Source organism: Perognathus longimembris, chromosome 13, assembly GCF_023159225.1.
Source record: "Perognathus longimembris pacificus isolate PPM17 chromosome 13, ASM2315922v1, whole genome shotgun sequence".
Taxonomy (NCBI): domain Eukaryota; kingdom Metazoa; phylum Chordata; class Mammalia; order Rodentia; family Heteromyidae; genus Perognathus; species Perognathus longimembris.
Genome location: NC_063173.1, coordinates 25,908,039 through 25,927,196, shown reverse-complemented (window position 1 = coordinate 25,927,196; position 19,158 = coordinate 25,908,039). Strand labels below are relative to the sequence as shown.

The following is a 19,158-nucleotide window of genomic DNA, read 5'->3' as shown; positions in this document are numbered from 1 at the left end:
AAATACAAATGTCCATCCTCTATGGAAAAATGCTAAATAAAAGAGAATATCATTTAATGAAATATACATGATGTCTTCCTTATTAGAACTTCACATTTCCTGAGGAAAATAAATATATCACATTTAGCAGAGAGATTTCAGTGGTAAATTCCTTTGTGTAGAGTCAGTACAAATTTGCTTTTTCCAGTTCAAACCACTAAAACTCATGACATCTTATCTCTCTAAGATAACTCATGGTGGATTCATTCACTGTATCCACTCTTTCTCCAGAAGAATGTGTTTTCTTTCCACTTGAAGGTCTCTTGCTTTGTGTATATTTTCAGGATAGGAAGCTGCCCCTGGATTCTGCTAACTATTCCTAAAGAAAATCACTCACCTATCTTTTAGTCTCTCTTCTAAAAGCTTTTGTATACTATATTTGATTTCATTCACAATTTTGACTAGCATATTAGTTACAGCTTTGGAATTCCTCCTGTGTGTTTTCTTCATCCACTCACAATCCACTTGGAATCTGGTAGCTGTGTTCAAAAATCTGGTAAAAGTGTTGGCCTGAGGTAGCCCTGTTGGCTGCACATCCATGCTTTAAGAGAAGCAAGATTCATTACTCATATTCTTTCTATTCCCGTTCAATCTAGGGTAAGTGATGAAAAAATAATTTTTAACCAACAGACTTGAGTAGATTTAGTCGGTGTCTGCTCACCACTAAATGTAATGGAAAGTTCCACCCCAGGGTCAGTTGGTTCTTTTACTCCAGTTGAAATCTGCAAAAGTATCTCTTGATATTTCTCAAACTGTACACTTTTTCTACTTCCCTTCACAGATGCTTCTCATCACAGAGAACATTGCATTTAAGACCTGAGAATGGATTTGAAAAAGGTTTACAATGCACACACCAGAGCACTACTCTTCGTGTTTCTCTTGAAGATATTCCCATACTTCATATAATTCTTTGAGGTGCTTAACAAAAACATGTAGCATCATTCAAAGACCACTCAGTGATCAACATCAGATATTTGGGCACATATACACCCCGCATATACCATGAGTCTTCACAAAATGAATTAAGATGAATGAGTTTTCCATCACATCATATGGACCAGTTCTAAGGTTTTTTATCTTATTTTCATTTATTTTTCCATTTAAGTCATATAATGTGACACAGAAATCTGTGTATCATGCATTCATTCAGTGAACAAATTGTAGCAACCTCACACAAAGTTGGCAAGGGGATCTTTGTGTCTCTTTAGAGTCCTACACATGAGAGAAAATTTCCTCTCTGGCCTAAGGTAGTACTGGATCAATAGCACTAGTTCTCTGACTGAGGTGTTGGGATCATAGTATATTTCTGTGATATTTGAAGTCTATGTACAGGGGAGAGACCTCAGACTGTATTGCTGAAAAGTACTGAATGTGCTTCTGTATCCAGAAATCCTCAACTCTTGACATACTACTTAATCTCTGAGATACTCTATTTTCTCCCTCTTTATAATAATGAAAATAATGATTACTACACTGCAGGAAAAAGCTGAGAAATAGAAATTACTTAAGAGTTTCTGAAGCTTGGTTTTTGTTTTCAGGGGCAGGAATGGAATGATTCTGAGCATGGAATCAACCACACCAGCCTTGATTACAGACGTGACACTAATAAGTAACCACAGCGATATCTATCCGGAATACTGTGTCTCACTGACGGAAATTTTCTGGTGGTTGAATGTCATCATTGATGTGATTGGACTGGCAGGAAATTCCACTGTGATCTGGCTCCTGGGCTTCCAGATTCAAAGAAATGCCATCTTAGTCTACATTCTAAACCTAGCTGTGGCTGACTTCCTCTACCTTTGTTTTCATCTTATTTTTTCTCTGCAAAAAATTACTATCCATTTCCTTGAAACCCGGATCTATCTCTCTGAAATCTCCTACTTTGCACTTGTCTATTTTTATACCATAGGCCTGAGCTTCCTCAGTGTTATTAGCCTGGAGCGCTGCCTGTCTGTCCTGTGTCCCATCTGGTACAGGTGCCGCCGCCCAAGACATGCATCATCCTTCATGTGTACACTAGTATGGGTACTTTCACTGCCATTTAATTTTTTGCTAACTTATTACTGTGAAATACAGTATGCTTATGATAATTGGAAGTGGTGTTTGTCACTTACATTTTCTATTGTTGTATACTTGCTTTTTTTATTCATGATTCTCTCAGGGGCCAGCCTGGCTCTGACTGTAAGGATGTTCTGTGGTTCTCGACGGATCTCACTGACCAGGTTGTATGTGACCGTCCTGCTCACAGTGCTGGTTTTTGTCTTATGTGGTCTGCCCTTTGGCATTAACCACTTTCTAAGAAAATTATTTTATATTGAGGTCCAATTTTTCCTCTGCTACTTTTCTTGGCTTTTTATTTTCCTCTCTTGTGTTAACAGCGGTGCCAACCCCATCATTTACTTCTTTGTTGGCTCCTTCAGGCAGCGGCAGAGGCAGACTCTCAAGCAAGTTCTACAGAGGGCTCTGCAGGACACTCCTAAAGACAATGAATGTGGAAGCTATTTTTCTCGGGTTCCCCCTCTGGAGATGGCAGGAAGCAGAGTGGAGCAATTATGAACAACGTATGCCTTGGTTTTTAGATTTTGCTTTATGGGGAAACATGGCAATGACACTTATCTGCTCTTTTCTCAATCCTTGTCTCTGAAATATAACAGTCTAACTCCTTAGGATCTTTAAATGGATGCGCTTTACCTCGGCTCTTCTAGGTTTTCTCTGAGATAGCATTAATACGAAAGTAGAATGTCTATGCCACTCTATATGAAGAACATTCTTATGTTATTATAAATATTTTCTTATTTCAAACTTTTTAATTTTACTTTAACTTCAACAGAAAGAAGCCTGTAAATCTTATAAACCCTACCAATCTTATAAATCCTGTTTATTATAGTCTTACACATTGTAAAATTTAAAATAGTCTTTCTTTTCTCTATGTTCCTACTCAAATAATATTTTATACTGTATTTAGGACATTGCTGAATTTAGACCATTAATTGTGAGGAAATGAGTCAATTCATTTCAAGAGATCATCAGGTCTTTTAGAATATGAAATGTATCCTTGAAAATATACCATATCTGAAATTAAAAAGTCCACTGGGGTTATAAAAAGAAAACAAGTCATTTCCATGTTAACGTGATTCTGGAAATAAAAGTCATAGCCTTTAACCTTGAAAATTGCTAAATGTTGCTTTCATTCTGAAGTAATCTAGTCTAGGACAGCAGGGGAAGTCCCAGTTGTACGCTGCAACCTAGTCTTGATTCCAAGGTGAAAGAACATTGCAACCCATTTACTAATATTTTATGCAATTATCAGAAGACTGATAAAAATCCACTCAGAGCTGTGACTCTGTTGAGGTGTGGGAAAAAGTGAGCTGAGCCCACACCCCTATGACTGCCAAACCCAAGTGACCTTTACCCAGCCCAGAGACACAACCAAGCCTAGTAAGAACACAAAATCATGGTGGCTTATAAAGGCTCTTAGCAAAGTGAAATAACCAAAGGTCTATATACCTGGAATCAGTCTAGGACCAGTCTGAGTTCAGAACAAAAATCACACGAACAAGAAAATACCAAAAGAAACATTATCGGGCTGAGTCTCTGTAAAGACATGCTTCAAGCTGGAAGCCAGTCCATGTGGCTGGTACACATCCTTTTACCTAACAAAATGCAAAAAATGATTGCATGCCCAATAAGTAGGAACTTACTTCATGTCATCCTGTTCCAGAGCCCTAACAGACCAAACACATTTCAATAAATAAGTGGTTTGTTTTTTATCTTCACTGTTATAAATAGGGCTGCTATGAAAAAATAGAGCTATTAGGCCCTTGAAACCCTACTTCAAAATCTTTTTAATCTTCAGCTGGAAATGAGATTGCTAAAACATGTGAAAATTACATTTTTAATTTTAGGAGGGAACACCATACCACTTCCTGAAAGTCCCATGAACAGTTTCCAATTGCTCCAACTTCCCTGCATCCTTCCTAACATGTTTGGTTTGGTTTTGAGGGTGATCATCCTAACTACCATGAGTATTAAGGTAATGTACAGAGGGCTTACTGTTTCATAACTCAGGTAATGAGTGTGTTTCCTTTACAACACTGTTACCCTCCCTTTGCTTTCTCTGCTTTCCCCTCCCATCTCTGCCCACGAGTTGGATAGCTCATTTTCAACATAGTGTCTACTGAGTAGCACTATGGCTTTGATGTTCATTTCTCTGATTAGAAATGTTGAACACATTTGCATAAGCAGTTCTCCAATTTACTTGGATTCATTGATATTTAATATAGTTTTTAAGTTAAAGAGTTATTTACATATTCTATGCACAAATAATTTTCCTGTACATGAATTGCAATTTATTTTCACACTTCACAGATTGACTTGTGTTGTGGCTTATGTCCTTTGATGCAAAGTTCTTTACTTTCATGTAGTTTCTGAGTATTTTATTGTGTTTTCTATAGTTTTGGCAGAGAAATTATTGTCAATTCCAAAGCAGTAAAGGTTTTTCTTCTTTTGGGAGCAGATTTGGTGTTTCTGTTGCTGTTTTCTTGGAGTTTCAAACTTTGTGTCATTATTTAGTTTTTTAATTCATTTTCAGTTATTTTTAAATTGTATTTTTCTTAACGATAAGTAATTGTAAAAGGAGGTTACCATTCAAAATCAATTTCCAACTACAATGCATCTTAATCAATATTACCCCTTCTTCATTCTTCCACATCCTTCCCAACCCCTCCACCCAATTTTCTTTATATGACTAGGTCTTCATTGAATATTATGACCTCATTCTCCCACCTTCCTCTCTTCATGCATCTACCCTTGATCTTCCCCAGACACATATCTCAAGTACCTGCTGCCTAGTATTCATTTAGCTGGATTTGTAAATTAATTTTTCTATGGAATTACACTATTTTATTTCATCTCTGCATATGTCATACTTGGGTGAATATGTCTATGTATACTTGTGTGATGCAAAATAAAGGTCATATTTTATTGTTTTAAATTATTTTGTGATGATGCTATTTCCTCCATATCATTTTTGGAGAGACAGTTTTTTTCATTGAAGAAAATTGGGACCCATATTAAAGACCATATGTATAGTTCTATCCTACTATTCTATGCTTTTGTATTGTATTCTTTATTTTGACTTTATGTCCTAAAATTTTGCTAAATTTAAAATAAACTCTACCGGTTTTTGTACATCTGTGTGTTGAATACTCAGAACTTTATGTAAGATTTTGTTACCTGTGAACAAATATAATTTTATTCCTTTTTATACTTAAATTTCTCAATTCTTGATAATCATGATCTAGTAAACTGTATAAAACAGGGTTTTGCTCTGAAAAGACTTGCTACCAATCATAGATTGCAGGAGATGCAGCATCCAGTGAGTGTTGGAGTGCAGGAAGGTAATGGAGAAGTAGCACTGCTACTTACGGCCAGCTCAAGATGCACAGGGTCAGAGTAGAAGAAGGAAAGGCAGTATGGAAGACATTATGAACCACTATAAGAGCAATTTCCATCCAAGGGTCCATGAATAAATGAAGTAGCTCATCACATAAGACTGCAAGAGAAAGTCAGTGTTATGTTCCGTATGAAAGCATAATTTGTGTAACTTCTGTTCTTTAAATTTATAAATTTATACTTTTTTGCTCAGAATATGGCAGATCTCATTGAATGTTCTTTGTGAATTAAAAATGGGCATCATATTAGCCTGGGCTCCTGCGCCCCGGTTCTGCGTCCTGGGCGGCTGCCCCCGCAGGTCATTTGAGGAGCCCAACTGGTCATCTGAGGAGGTCTCTCCGGAACCCAACCCCAGACCTCTGTATTCAGAGAACCAGGACCATCTATGGCGTGTCCAAGGTGCATGGGACCTCATGGGAGAATATTATCATTACTGATATGGCCTAGATTTCCGGTGTCTGTAATACCCCGGGATCATTTCAGCCAATGCCCAGCCTGGAGGGGGAATGACGGACCGCAAGCGGCAAGTTCGAATGCAACCAATGAGGAAATTCTTTCACCTAGAAGTGGGACAGACCTTCATGTTCATCAGAGAACACACAGGAGAGAAACCTTATGAATGCAACCAATGTGGACAGACCTTGGCATGGATAATAGAATTCACACAGGTGAGAAACCTTGTAAACATAGAAAGTCTTTCAACCAAAACTCACTTTAGCAGGCCTAAGAGAATTCACACATGTGAGAAACGTTAGGAATGTAATAGATGTGGAATGTCTTTCACCTGGAGGAAAACTCAGTTTGCATTGGAGAACCCAAACAGGATAAAAGCCTTGTGAATGTAAATCAATTTTTTAAAAAAGAACTCTTGAAACAGGCTCAGATTGTGTGGTGAGCAGAAACTAGAGTAGAGAGCGATAACAAAGACGATTGCTCATAAAGTGTACTTGCACATATGAAAATACAATCAGGTTATTAATATGGAGAAGATAACATGACATCCTACATAATTTCATAGAAAAGTCCATTCTGTGTGTATTAGGTAACATAATGAATTCTGAGTAATCAACAAAAATATTGTCTCTAAAGTAAACATAATTGTCTGCCTACTGAAAAAATAGTCAATATGTTTAATGAAATTAACAGCAACATAAACTTAGAAATCAGACTACTCAGTACATTTTTAATTTGTCATTGAAATCAGTAATTTTAGAATATGTCTCTTTCAAAAGTGTTATATTTGATTTTAGATAATCAATCTCTTGTTTAATGTGTACTTAACATAAAAGTAATCTTAATGGCAAAATAATAAACAAATGATAAAATAATGGCATTCACAGGGAAATGGTCAGATCTTGAACGAATAATATTGAGCGAGACAAGCCTAGAGCACAGAGGACAAAGGCGCATGGTCTCCCTGATATGTGGTTGTTGGAGGGGGAGGGGAGAACAGTAGAGATCATGTCTGTAAAGCAACAAACTTGTTTTCAAATGGTATTTCTACATATTTTGGTCAGCGACTTTACATCATCTCTCTAAAACCAAACAATTACTAATAAACATAAAAAGGTCTCAACAGCTACACACATGATTATATAAGATGAGGCTAAGAAAATGAACTCCAAGAGATGGAAACAGGAGGATTTTATTGTTGTCATTATGTTTAATGTACTAGGTGAATTTCCTTTGACATACCCCCTGTGGTCACTGTATATGATTCTGGTACACTGGATATTGTATATATGCTTATCTGAACTGGGGAAGGGAAAGAAAAATGAAGGAGGGTGTAACAAATATGACAAGAAATGTACTCACTACCTTATTATGTAACTATACCCTCTCTGCACATCACCTTATCAATAAAATTTAATAATAAAAAAAGAAGTAGAAAAAAATAAAAAAAAAACATGGGCATTGTATTAGTGAATTAAGATATTGTTTGTCATTTGCAAGCAGTATTTTGGTAACAGTATTTTTACAGTGATATTATTATTGGCTTTATGCTATTACTACTGTCAGGCACTAAAAGAGAGATGCAATTCTAATAAGGAATTCATCTATTATTTCTTCCTTTCAGTATTTCTTTGACCAATTGTTAGTCACATCTACATGCAGGATTGATATGTCTTCTCAAAGGATTGGACACGATATCATGAGTAAATAAAGTTGGGCCTTATGCTTGCTACAATGAGCTCTACTGCTTCAGTCACACCCCAGGCATTTTTTCATTGTTTATTATGTTGCACAGTCCCCTGATTTTGCCCTGGCAGACAGAAATGTGATTCTCCTACATAGGCTCCCTGAATTGTTGATGAAAGATATGTGCCTTCAATGGTGTTTTCATAGTTGTGCTGGTAGCTTTAGCATGACCTTGTTTGTGATCTGTTGGATAAATTCCCAAGAAATGAAATGCTGGGTCATAGGAGAACTCTATGTTTAGCCTTTTGAGAGTGGTTGAGAGTGGTTGAGAGTAGCCTTTCCAGAGTGGTTGAACAAGTTTACATCCCCATAAAGGTGTTCTTTCTTCTTACTTACATGGGCTCTCAGAAGAATCACACACTGTCTTACATTTTTTGTCAGGTGGCAGGATGAAACTCAAACCAAAAACACCTGCAGGGAAGGCTTTGTTGAGGTGGGGAGAGAGAGAGAGCAAGAGTATCAGTACATATACTGTTCAGAGTATCTTGTGAGGAACATGATTCACTGGATTCTACTCTCTCCTTTGTCAGTTAAGTCTCAGAATGAGAAATCACAAGGCTGTGCTCTATCTTGTAAAGAGATATTTAGCATCAGGGTTCATGAGTAATGAGACCTCTACAGGGCAGAGAAGTGTCCTGTGGAGAGTTTCAACCCAGCAAGTTCTTCAGTTCAACACAGAGCAACTCACCACGTCTGAATAAAAAATATGGAAGGTAAGATTTTGTCAACAACTTCTTGAAAAGTTCTTGTTATCTGTCGCCTCTAAGTCCAAATCTCCATCTCTTCTTCTTGGGACAAATCTTCCTGGTAACAGTGGGTTTCAGCAGGAAGAGACAAGTGATAGGAAACTGCCTCTAAAATTTTTGGGTAGTGGAGAATTGGTTCTAGTATATTTGAAAGCTAAGATCCAGAAATGTTCCCTCTGGTGACAATTTATTATTGTACTGAATAAAAATAGGGAAAGATTAAATGTAATCTCTCTTTCTTTTCTATTCTATTTGTGTTTCACATCTGAGGGACGTGTATCATCTTTCTGATCAACAGAGGTATGCCTTCCTGCTCTGCAAAATCTTGCCCACAATGAATAAAACCTTAAGTCCAAATAGATTTTTTCTTTCCTAAGAGTTTTTGCTCATGTGCTTTTGTCAAACAAACAAGTTAACATACAACCCGGTAATGTTTTGGTTTCCACCTAAATGGAATTTTATCTTTCCTTTCTCTATTTTAATTTATGTATTTCTTTAAGAATGAAATTATTTTCCTTTACAATGCTTTTTCTTATTTTTAACCAAAAGGGTGTAGGGAGGGTGAGAAGATATCGGAGAGTAAGATAGGATGTAAAGTGTGGTTATGTCCTTGAACACCATACCTTTTTACCTGCTCAATACCCAAAAGCTATTAAATAATTTAAAGGACACCATTTACAGTACCAGAGCACCATTAAAATATTTTAATCAGGGTAAAAAAAATACAGTAATTATGAATGTGCCGTGACCAGCAGAAAACATAACTACAGTCAGCAGTCAAATGGCATTGCACAGTGCCTTCAATTAATGCACTTGAGCATAATTACCTTTCTGGAAGGGTCCACACCACCAAAAAAGGCAAAGCTAAGCATTTCATTTCTGCATTGCAAACTTTGCAACCACAGAGCCCAGTTTGAAAGAGAAGCCATGGTGGATAAGATATGCATATAAAAAACATAAGGTGTTCCTTTTAAATTGTTAGTTGTGGGATTCCTTTCTTTTACAAAATGCTATTTTAAAAAAGGACAGAGAATCCCGTTCATATTGTTACAGACTCAGTGGATAAGTAAGTATATTGCAAGTTTTATAGTCTTCAGGTTTCCTCTCAGTTCCCACAACCCCACGTTGCCTTTAGCATGACACATGTGAATCCACAAGAACTGCAGAAAATTGCATTCACATCTATTGAATTCTGCAGACTTCATATCCAACAAGCCCTGTGGTCTGCCATAAATGACCACAATTGTTTTAGCTTTGTATACCTACTCTTTTTTTGAATAATTACTTATTTATTGTTAAAGTGATGTATAGAGGGGTTACAGTTTCATACATAAGGCAGTGGGTACATTTCTTATACAATATGAGTTGTTCAGTTGGTTTACACCAAATGGTTTTGTAAGTATTGCTTTTGGAGTTGTTTGTCTTTTTATCCTTTGTCTCTGGATTTTGATATTCCCTTTCACTTCCCTAGTTCTAATACCAGTATATACAGTATCCAGGGTACTTAGATGAGATACAGTGATAGCACAGGGACAGCCACAGAAAGGGGATACTAGAGGATACCAACAACAACAAAAAAAAGCTACGATTTCACCTGGCAAGTTGAAAGTAATTACAACAGTGATATAACACTAGTTTCCATAACATGGAGTTCATTTCACTTAACATCATCTTACGTGTTCATAAAAGCATAGCTATTGGGCTCTTGTGATCCTCTGCTGTGACTAGCCTAAACCTGTGCTAATTATTCCCTATGAGGGAAACCATAGAGTCCATGTTTCTTTGGGTCTGGCTCACTTCACTTAGTATAATTTTTTCCAAGTCCTTCCATTTCCTTATGAATGGGGCAGTGCCATTCTTTCTGATAGAGGCATAAAATTCCATTGTGTACACCTACTCTTGTATAACAGTGCATGATGCAAATGTACAGTAAAATACTGGTTTTAATCTATAGAGTTTCAATAATAATTATGGAGTAAAAATAAGTTAATTTTTCTAGTGAGAATCGCTGACAGGCAGCATACGTCTTTATCTTACACTTTAAAGACTCTGCAGGAATCTCCAGGTTGAGTTCCATCAGTTTGTAGTTGGTTTCTCACATGTCCTGGTTAGAGCCTGTGACCATGAAGGTTACCCTCTGACCCAGCATCTAGTGGTATAACTAAACGTGTATCAACATCTGCATGGAGCCATCCTCACAGCTGCCCAAGATGCCATTGGGCCAGAGAGTTCTGAATGATTTAACTTGTGCTATGGCTGATATAAATTCCTTATTATTTTTCAAAGTTTCAGTTGGAGAAGGAATGGCAGTTTCTACCATGGGTTGTAGATGTGGAAATGTCAATTCCTTCCATTTCTGAGGCAGCCTCAGCTTCCTTGAGGATGCACTCCAGATGGGCAAACTCCTTTTACATGTTAATGACCTCTGATTCCTTTTTTATTGTTTACTTGGTTGATGCGTTTTCAATGGGCCTGGAACAGAAGTAGCAGTTGGAAATGTAATTTGAATAACCTTCCCCGGAGCTCCAGTTCTTGTGCATCTGTGTTTATCCTATGTATGTCTTCCTTGGCACAAAATGTCCTTTTACAATTGTTTTTTGTTTTCTTTTTTTTTTTTTTTAGAACAACTCAGCAAAATAAAATTCCGGTTTATTGTTGGACAACATCGTTTCACACACACATCAAACAGGCCAAAAAATAAATAAATAAAAAGCAACTTCATAGACAAAAAAAGGAATAAAAGAAACCTTTTTATCTTTGGCCTTTTTAACCATCTCATACAAACCAAATACTTTATAGTACAGCTAAGTACATACACAAAAAAAGTTACTGGAATGCTTGGAATAAGATTATTTTGTTGTTGTTTTTGCTTTTTTTACAAGGTTTTTTTCTCCTTTGAGATTATAATGAACATGGTCACACCACAAGTAGTCAGAAGTAGGACAGAATGCTTTGAAGGCTGGTTTGGTCATCCGAGATCATTAAAAATGGCTGACCCCTAACAATATGTACAAAAATATAATATGTAAATAGAAAATACAAACAAATTTTCCTTTTTAAGGTACTTTTAAGAAAAAAAGCAGGGCCTTGGAAGTTTTGGTATTTTCCTCCTGTTGCAAGTTCTCGTTGTGGTTTTGGTGGGGTGGTGAAGAGCTTGGTGAAGCTGCCGGCAGGACGCAGGAACAATGCAAAGATGGCTTTTCAGAGCAGCCAGTCTGTCCTTTTACAATTGTCTAACCACTTTTCAACTGCTTTTCTTTTGGCCTTGTAGGTATCAGTTCTTCAACAGCAGAGTCATTGTTTACCATCTCTGAGCATGAGTGGATCTGGCTAAACAGGAGGGCCTTTGTCCTCCTTGGGCTCATCTGTGATCTTCTGGTTTGTCAGTGCTTGGCTAGGGATACTGCTGGATCACTGGTACCCCTGGAAGGAGTCATGTACCCTTCACTGATGCTGTTCAGTGAGTGCTGCCAGACTCCCCACTTGAAATTGCCCATGCTTTTTCACCCTCTGCATCTTCCAGTTCAACATTTAAAAAGTCAAAATCCTTAAGTATGCCAAACTTGTTCACTGTTATTGTCCTCCAAGGCCATCTCTTTCTCCTGAATCCCATCTTCTTCAGTGGAAATCAGGCTGTCGGCCAGTCACTGGCTTCCAAGTCCTCATTAGATGAAAATATAGCTGATGGGTTCTTTGGGGAGCCAGCTTCTTGGCCACTGAAGAAAAGTATGTTCATCAGCTTTTCTGTTGTCCTTCTCTGTGATAACTGTAGGCTTTTCCAACTGACAGGGACCAAGGCATTGGAGCTGGAGCCAGAGGAAGTGGAGGAGGCACTTCTCAGGAAAGCAATCACTTGGGCTTGCCACACCTCCCGCCTGCCTTCTGCTGATCTTCAACTTATTTCCACTCGTGATAACTATTGGTATATAAGTATAGGCCTAGGTTGCTTTATTTTACTTTTTATCTACATGAGTGTGTTGTAGGGCTGACTCCATCTTGATTAAGGAAATATGGTAGGAAATGTTGGGGGGAATAGAGCTGACACCATCTTGATTATTAGGCTAACCTGACCCCAAAATTCTGCTTCTGTAAATGGCTTGGTTAACTTGTTTGTTATTTGCTTCACTCCCTGCATCAACCTCCTCCATCTGTGAACTTATTGTGTACTCTACCCTCTGCATCAACCCCCTACATCTGTGCCATGCTTGTACCTTTATAAACCCCAATTTGAGGTCTGCTCAGGGGCACGGTGGCAGCTCCTGTGTCTGCTCTGTGTCCCTGGTTGGTCAGCCCACTTTTCGGGGGAATATATTCAGCTCCCGAGTCTGTGCTACACCCCTGGCTGAGCAGTTGGCTTTTTTGCTTCCCCAACAAACCCATCTTTTTGCTTTAGACTGTCTCTGAGTGGTGGACTCTTGGGGGGATGTGGAATCTGCCCCCTACCCCCATGACAAGTGGATCAAGAAATTGTGGGTATATATATACAAGGGAATTTTCTCCATGCATGAGAAAAAATAATATTATGACATTTGCAGGGAAATGGATAGAAGTAGAACAAACATGTTAAGTCAGGTGAGCAAAGCTCAGACAAAAAAGAGCATACATTTCTTTCATATGCAGAAGGTAGAGTTAAAATACATCCAAACATGAGTAATGTTACAGGACCCTAGGCATTCACACACAATGAGACCCAAAGACACTCTTAGGGGAGAAACTCAAAGGCACAATGCCTATGTGCTTCTGACTATTTTTTTTAAAAGAAATTAATCAGAATTAACTTCAGAAACTGGAAGCAAGAGGATTTTGTTCTTCATTGATGTTTTTTGTTTTCTTTCCTTTTGGTCTTGTTACTTTAAATGTCTTTGGAATAGTAAGGGGATCAGAAAAATGCAAGGACAAATAGTGAAGTCATACAGCAGTGATACTCACTAAACACTATGTTGAAAATGAAGTATACAAATTGTGGATGGGTATAGGAGGGAAAAACTGGGAGAGAGCAAGGGAAGGAGGGACACTATCCAAAAAGAAATACACTCTTTTTCCTGACTTTTACACTTGTAAACCCTCTGTATATCACCTTTATAATAACAATTAAAAAAACATTTCCATATAGTGGAAATATGTTATGAGGAATTAACTACAGAGGTTCACAAACATGGAGGGAGGAGGATGAGCAAGTGTAGTCATTATATTTAATGTACATTATGTAAAAAATGAACTAGGCAGCTGGACATTGGTGCGCAGGCCTATAATCCTAGCTACAGAGGAGGCTGAGATCTAAGGATAGCTGTTTGAAGCCAGCCCAGGCAGGAAAGGACATGAGACTCTTAGCTCCAACTACCAGAAAGCCATAAGTGGAGATGTGGCTCAAAATGGTAGAGTGCTAGCCTTGAGTAAAAGAGCTCTGAGATAGTACCCAGGCCTGAGACTTATGAAACTTGCAGGTAGGTACCAGAGAAGGAAGATGGGGGATAATGAAGAAAGGCATGACATTTGCCAAGAAGCATGGTACTCATAACCTGACTTAGAAAATTATGAACTGTCAGGGGGCTCTGGACCCCCTTTCCCCCTATCTCCAGGGGGAATGCCTGATCCCAAACTATGAAAGAACACTCGGCTTTTATTCCTCCCGCCCACAGAAGGAACAAAGCGTGTTCTCATGGATTATGCTAAGCTGAGGAAAGGTTGCTGAAACTCCCCTTTCCCCCGTCCCCTCACGTGCCAGAAACTGGGCGGTGAGAGAGGCATCAGGGAGACAATTCGATGGTCCATACATCTCACAGGATTTAATTGGTGGTGGTGGTGGTGGGGGTTATATAACGGTAATGGTGGGAAAGGAGGGGGACTGGCCAAAGGGTCAGTCATAGGCTAAAGACCATGTCTGCCACCGTGATGTCACGAAACTTCCTCTATGGGCTGAGATTACAATCCTCCAAGGGCCAGGCCTCCACCATTAGACACGCAGCTGAGCAGAGAGGTGGGGACTGCTTGCTTCTCTTCCGGTTGAGGCCAGAAGGTGGGAGGGGCTCCCTCCCACACTGCCCCATGCCTGGGGGAAGGGCAGCCTGAATCCCCAACAATAACCCCTTTTAAATCTACTTAATATAACAACAACAAAAAATTAACTCTCACCTGGGCACCAGTGCCACACACCTGTAATCCTTGGTAGACAGAAGGCAATGATCTAGGATCACAGTTCAAGGCCAACCCAGGCAGGAAAGGCCAGGTTAAGCTCTGGCTCAAGTGGTAGAACACTACTTTTGAGAACAAAAGCCCAGGGACATGAGTCATAAGGATCATGAGTTCGAGTCCCAATACTCATATACACACAAACACAAAAATTCAACTCTAAAACATTTCATAGGCTTACTGTTTGTACTATACATATAACTTCTACTCTGTTGTGCATAACCCATGGACATATAAAAGTCACCCTATTTCTGTATCCCTGATATACACTCCATTCCTGTACAATCATGATACGTAGGCTGAATAATAGCCTGGTACATGTGGGACATAAGTATAAGAAGCTCTTAAATATAGAATATGAGATGAAATGCATTTTTATGTCGTTGTATGTAAGTGGAAGGAAGGAGGGAAGAAGGAAGAAAGGAAGAAGAAAGAGGAAGGAAGGAAAAAAGGAGGATGGAAGGAAAGAAGGAAGGAAGGAAGGACAAAGGAAGAAAGCAAGAAAATAAGGAAGAAAAGAAAGGAAAAAGGAAAGAAGGAAGGAACAAAAGAATAAAGGAACAAAGTAAGAAAAAAGGAAGAAAGGAAAGGAAAATAAACAAAGTTAACTGAGAATAAGTTAGAATAAATAAGTAGCAACACATGGAAAATGGGATTATAGAATTCATGGAGCCTATCAACTTGTAAACATTTCTCTATTATTTGGAATCAAACTATACTGACAAATGCATTTCTGCTATGATGAAAGGCTAGCGTGCACTTTGGATGGCAAAGGCCCAATGATGTATTCTAATGTTCAATTATAAGGAAACAAAATGCAAGACAAATTAACTTGCTAGTTCTACCTAAGATTAAAATTGGCCATTAAAGGACAGAACAGCAATTACTCAAAGGAAGATGGACTGAACAAGATGGGAGGAGGGAGGCAGATATGGGTGTGAGAATAGGGCAGATGCCAAGAAACATCTCAGCGAAGGATTATGACTCAGATGGCTGTGGTCTCTGATTTGCTTACAGTACACATACAGAAAATCACATGGTTGTATACAGTCTTCATAAGCCTTACTTGATCACAAGCTTTCCATTAGCTTTTGTTATCTCTTGAATTTCAGAACAAAGAAGTTGATTCCATTATTGCTCAATCTGAGAAAGGCTCTTCCTCTCCACAACAGGTCACATCTGCAAGTCTGAACAACAACAACAACAAAAAAAATGGAAGAACGGTAAGGACTTAATTTCAGTTACATATAGATATCCAGTTATGATATTTGCTCTGAGTTCATATCCCTGCATTTCCAGTATCAGGTACTTTATTCAAGGGGTTATGGGACAAAAAACCCAAACACAAACAGAAGCTTCCTTATGAAAAGGGAATGTTGGTAACTCCTACCCTGGAAATGTAATGGTCCAGTATGTAAGTAGGCATCCTTGTTCTCTAATAATAATGTTTACCAGATTTTCCTGCTTTCTAAATCAAATGTCTTTATTTGCCCCATATGTCCATTCAAATATGTTTTCATGAAGAGAATGCTGATTCCTGATGTTCATTTAAAAGGAAATTTGTATGCATATATTCTTGCCCAGATCTGACTTTATATAACACATTTCACAGGTTCTTGAAATATCCTACATTGTATCTCTCATGGATCCTGAGGTAAAAGAAACAGATGGTCCAATTGCAATGATCAAGGAATCCTTTTGGAGGAGATTATCTGTCATGTGGGGTAGGTTTAAGGGGGAAACAGCAGTTGCATGGTGAATCCTCTGAGAGAAGAAAAAGGTGAAGCAGAATTTCTTCAGTAAGCTTTAGGATGTGAAGGAAGAACCTGTTGCCAGAGAAAGAGTGCAGCCATAGCTCTATGTGTCATAGTAGAACTCGATGAGCAAGCAGGTTCAGAAACACATCTATCACCAAATCATAGGTTAGTAAATGGGGGATAGAAGATGAAAAGAAAAAATTCCTGTCCCATTTTTTCCAGAAGAATGTGTTTTCTTTCCATTTGAAGGTCTCTTACTTTGTTTACATTTTCAGAACAGAAAAGGGCCCCTAGATTAAACTAAATATTCCTAAAGAAAAATCATCTATTATTTTTTAGTTTGTAATGTAAAGGATTTGTATGCTATATTTTATTTCATTCACAGTTTTGACTAACATATTGGTTACAGCTTGGAAATTTCTTCTATGTTTTTCATTATCTACCTGCAATCCATGAGGAATCATTGGTAGTTATGTTCAAAGGATTGGTGAAAGGGTATGCCTCAGGCAGCCTTGCTGGTTCCAGATTCACACTTTGAGAGAAGCAGGATTCATTACTCATACTCTTTCTTTTTTCTCTTTAAACATTTTTTTCTTTATTGTCAAAGTGTGGTACAGAGGGGTTACAGACTCATATGTAAGGCAGTGAGTACATTTCTTATTCAATTTGTTACCTCCTCCCTCATTTTACCCTACCTCCTCCCTCCCCGTTCTTCTCTCCCCCTAAGAGTTGTACAGTTGTTTACACCAAATGGTTTTATAAGTATTGCTTTTGGAATGGTTGGTCTTTTGGTCCTTTGTCTCTCGATTTTGATATTCCCTTTCCCTTACCCAGTTCTAATACCCATATAAACAGTACCCAGGATACTCAGATGAGACAGAGTGGTAGCAGGAGTGAAACCACAGGAAGGGAATACAAGAGAAACAAAACTAAACAAAACAATCAAACAAACAAACAGATAAGAAAAAACCCAAAAGGTATGGTTTCACATGGCATGTTGAAAATATTTACAACAATGGTATAACTCTTGTTTCTGTAACATAGAATTAATTTCACTTGGCATCATCTTATGTGATCATATGGGTGTAGCTATTGGAGTATTTTGATCTTCTACCATGACTAGCTTAATCATGTACTAGCTATTCCCTATGAGCCGATACAATAAGGTTTATGTTTCTTTTGGTCTGGGTCACTTCACTTAGTATGACTTTTTCCAAGTCCTTCCATTTCCTTATGAATGGGGCAGTGTCATTCCTTCTGATGGAGGCATAGAATTCCATTGTGTATATGTACCACATTTTCCTGATCCACTCATCTACTGAGGGGCATCTGGGTTGGTTCCATATTTTAGCACGCGCAGGAGAGGCCCGCCCAGGCGGCCATTGTGGAGTTCCCTGGGAGGGGCGGGGAAGTCACCTGCGAGTTTTGGCGTCTGCCGGCTGCTTGTCCGCCAGCCCTCCCACTGTGTCTGGGTCATTTGGGCTGCGCACACCCGGGAAGGCTGGGGCTGGGAACGAGCCAAGAGTCTGCGCCCCGAGTGGGCAACGAGGAAGAGTCGGACGTTTGGCGCCGCCGCTGTTGCCCGCGCCCAGCCCGGGTCATAACAGCACCAGGAGGTGAATAGTATTAAATTACTTATTCGGAAAGCACATGCAATCGCCTCAAAAAAGAAAAGTGTGCTGACTAAGGCATCAAAAGCTATTAGCAAAAATTGATGGATCGTTTGGCAAACAGTGAAGCAAATACTAGACGTATAAGTATAGTGGAAAACTGTTTTGGAGCAGCTGGTCAGCCCTTAACTATACCTGGACGGGTTCTTATTGGAGAAGGAGTATTGACTAAGTTGTGCAGGAAGAAACCTAAAGCAAGGCAGTTTTTCTCATTTAATGATATTCTCGTATATGGCAATATAGTCATCCAGAAGAAAAAATACAACAAACAGCACATTATTCCCCTGGAAAATGTTACTACTATTGTTTCCATCAAAGATGAAGGAGAATTAAGGAATGGATGGCTTATTAAGACACCAACTAAGTCATTTGCAGTTTATGCTGCCACTGCCACTGAGAAGTCGGAATGGATGAATCACATAAACAAATGTGTTACTGACTTACTCTCCAAAAGTTGGAAGACACCTAATAACGAACATGCTGCTGTCTGGGTTCCTGACTCTGAGGCCACTGTATGTATGCGCTGTCAGAAAACACACCTGTTAACCGTCATCACCATTGCCGAAAATATGATTTTGTTGTTTGTGGGCCCTGCTCTGAAAAGAGATTTCTTCTTCCTAGCCAGTCCTATAAGCCTGTTTGGACTTGTGACTTCTGCTATGACCTGCTTTCCACTGGGGCATGGACACGTGCCAGCCTACCAGATCAGCCTCCTTTAAATGACAGATCTGATGATGATGATGATGATGATGATGATGATGATGATGATGATGATGATGATGATGATGATAGCAGTGACTAAGACACATTCTGAAATATTTAATCGGGTGTGACTCTCTGAGAAATCAGCTTTAGGCAATATGTAAAGCTCTGCCAGTTTTGCTTTAGCTGTGAATTTGCCTGAGAAACTTCTAACCTATGTGCCTCATATATACTATAGAAAGTAGTTTTCCCTCTGCCCACTGCTCCTCTTTGCACTCTTTTACTGGGATACAACAGATAAAATTTTTATTTCTTGTTTATTTCTAGATTTTTTTTTCTTTTTGGAATGATGGGGAAATTTATTTAACTGGTCACCTTCTACATTAGTTGTTTTTTTCTCTG

General features: G+C 38.6%; 1 pseudogene; it reads left to right on the top strand.

The window, feature by feature from the left end:
* The first annotated feature begins 17,869 nt into the window (after positions 1-17,869).
* LOC125361499 lies at positions 17,870-18,808 on the top strand (annotated as a pseudogene).
* The last annotated feature ends 350 nt before the right edge of the window (positions 18,809-19,158 follow it).